The sequence below is a fragment of the Canis lupus genome, chromosome 32 (assembly GCF_011100685.1).
Source record: "Canis lupus familiaris isolate Mischka breed German Shepherd chromosome 32, alternate assembly UU_Cfam_GSD_1.0, whole genome shotgun sequence".
In the NCBI taxonomy this organism is placed as follows: domain Eukaryota; kingdom Metazoa; phylum Chordata; class Mammalia; order Carnivora; family Canidae; genus Canis; species Canis lupus.
The window spans coordinates 40,085,514-40,088,844 of record NC_049253.1 but is presented as its reverse complement, the minus strand read 5'-3'; positions in this window follow the sequence as shown (position 1 = coordinate 40,088,844).

Sequence of the window (3,331 nt, the reverse complement as noted above, 5' to 3'; positions counted from 1 at the left end):
TAAAAAAAAATGAGTATATATACTATGGTTTTGCTTTAATTTCTTCTGTATTTTTTCCCTCTACCAATAACTCTAATATCATAGGGTCTGCTAGGTTAGATGACCCACGTGGAAAACCTGCTTTTACCACAATATGGATGTGCCATTAGAGCCCTTTCTGCTTGGGCCTCATTCAAAACTGGCAGCCTTTCATGTCACCCAGTATAATAGCTGAGAACAGTATTTTTAGGTGTGAAATGTGCTCCCTTCAAAATCCAAAGAGGCCTGTTAGGCATTGTGCTTCCTTCTTCTTAGTGAGAGATACAGGTTGTAATAATTTGTTTTTTACTTTAGAGGGGATGTTCTAGCATTCTCCTGTTCCCTGGGCATTACTCCCACCAAATTTTACTGATGGGTTTTATCTCACCCTCTAGAGCACATGTACTTTATCAAGACCTCAGATTTACTAGTCACATCTTGTTCATTCCATCGGATTAACATAATCCAATCCATCAGTGTAGTGACCTAAGTGATTTTCTGTAGAATGTCTACCTGGTCTATGTCTTTTTCAATTGTATTAACAGAAGCAAGAAAGTTAGATGGCCTGTTCATTCCATGTGAATGTAAACTGTTTGTGATCTTGTTTTCTTACAGGGATGGAAAGTCATGTGCCCGCCAGATAGGTAGTCGCCTACCATGTACACATAGCCATGTTAACCTGCTCTAGCAAAGATACATATCTGTCACAGTATCTAATCAGAGCTACTACTTAGTTGAATTTGCCTTAGTCCACTATCATCCTACAGGATCTGTCTAAATTTTGCAGAATAAATAGAGCTATGATAAAGACCACCACTCCTGCACCTTATATGTAGGTCTGTAAAGATGGCACTTAGCCAACTCCACAAAAAAATCTGAAGCTGAGCTAATGTGCAAAAGGAGTTGACATAGCAGACCTGAGACTGCTCTTCATAGAAAGGTCTGCCTACAAGGTTGGCTGTTGGCTGGCATCTGGAAACTTCAGTTTTGAGGGGATTCCCACCATTCTCTAATAAGAAGCTCACTGCCCCTAAACTGTTTGTAGAAACAATATGGTTTATGCTGAATGCCTGCTTTCCTTCTGGGAGTCTGGAATTTGGGAATGTGTCAAGCAAAGGGTGCCTGCATGACCAGCCACCAAATAAAACCTTAGACACTGAATCTTTAATGAACTTCCCTCAGGGACAACATGTCAACGTGTATGACATGTTGTCAAATTCAGTGCTCATTGAAGGCCTGATTCTGTGCCCAAAGGAAGAACTTCACTATCTGTAGGAAGATGAAAAATCTAATTGGCTCCTCCATTGGAGTAATGGGGAGAATATGATATTCAGTAGTCTGACAAGAATGAGGTTGCAATGCCTGGAGGCAAGCCTGGATGGGGCATGAGCTGTCTGTACCTGTTACCTACCTTCTCCATAGGCCTCATGGTCTTCCTTCATATTGCTTCCTCACACTTCTCCATAGTTCTTTTTTTTATATAATAAATTTATTTTTTATTGGTGTTCAATTTACTAACATACAGAATAACACCCAGTGCTCATCCCATCAAGTGCCCCCCTCAGTGCCCATCACCCATTCACCCCCACCCCCCACCCTCCTCCCCTTCCACCACCCCTAGTTCGTTTCCCAGAGTTAGGAGTCTTTATGTTCGGTCTCCCTTTCTGATATTTCCCACACATTTCTTCTCCCTTCCCTTATATTCCCTTTCACTATTATTTATATTCCCCAAATGAATGAGAACATATAATGTTTGTCCTTCTCCGATTGACTTACTTCACTCAGCATAATACCCTCCAGTTCCATCCACGTTGAAGCAAATGGTGGGTATTTGTTGTTTCTAATGGCTGAGTAATATTCCATTGTATACATAAACCACATCTTCTTTATCCATTCATCTTTCCATGGACACCGAGGCTCCTTCCACAGTTTGGCTATCGTGGACATTGCTGCTAGAAACATCGGGGTGCAGGTGTCTCGGCGTTTCATTGCATCTGAATCTTTGGGGTAAATCCCCAACAGTGCAATTGCTGGGTCATTGGGCAGGTCTATTCTTAACTCTTTGAGGAACCTCCACACAGTTTTCCAGAGTGGCTGCACCAGTTCACATTCCCACCAACCGCATCCTCTCCAACATTTGTGGTTTCCTGCCTTGTTAATTTTCCCCATTCTCACTTTCACCATAGTTCTAACAATTGTCAACTCTCTCACCTTCCTCCCTGCTGTGCTTCTGGTCCTAGAATTGGCCCTGATGCAAAGCAGGAGCTGGCAGAGATAGAAAAAGAAGAAAAAAAATGTGAGATTAGGCCTAGGAAATCCAGGAGCAGAAGAAAATACAGAACCACATGGGAATTAATAGCACTGGTAACAACAGTTTAGGAGCAAGTGCTGAGAATTTAGCACACTGAGTAATTCTACACATTTTTCAAGTGCCAGGAACTGTATGCCAAGGAACATGCTAGACACTGGAGAAACAATAAAGAGACCCAGTTCCTGTCCTCAAGGAGTTTATAGACAAGTTCCAAACACCATGATCCAGGGACAGCAAGGAATGCATCTCAGGAGACAGGGCTGCCTGGTGCCTTTCTCCCCACCATGCACTGCTTTATAAGACTGCACACATGCTCAGATTCATACCACAACATCTTAAAGCATTTGTGTATGAGTCTCAGTCTCATTCATCTAATATTTATCTTTGGCACATAGAGAACTTTATAGACTAATAATATTCAATGCAACAACTCCTCATGTAATACGGCTTTTAAAGCCCTGTGTCCTATTGTGAGGGACACAAAAATGATAAGATGAAGGTATTCTCTACTACAGGGACACATAAGTATCTAACAAACTCAGAGAAGTGGGCAATGTGACAGGACTGCAGCAATGAAACAAGGTACCAAGCCTGAGGGGCTAATGGAACCTCAAAGTTTCAAAATGGAACTTTATGTCAGTATGGGCACTTTTCAAGTTCTGTTGCAGGACCTGAATTCTCTTTGTACCTCCTCAGATGTGAGAGCAGAAGACCAAAACACCTGGTAGAGAAGCAAACAGACCTAGGGTCAAGGCTCAAGCCTGCCACGTCATTACATGAAGGACCTGGACCAAGTCACTAAACATCTCTGGGCATTGACAAAGTAGTAATACTTTCCTCAGCCAGTTGTGGTGAGAATTGTATTTAATTGTTTGCAAAACAGAAAACATACAAGGAGCTTTCCCTATATTATTTTTCTTTCTTTAAATCCCATTCCAGAAGCATGGAAAAAGGATATAAGAACAAGAAGAAGGGCAAAAGCATGAAGAGAAATGCATGTTC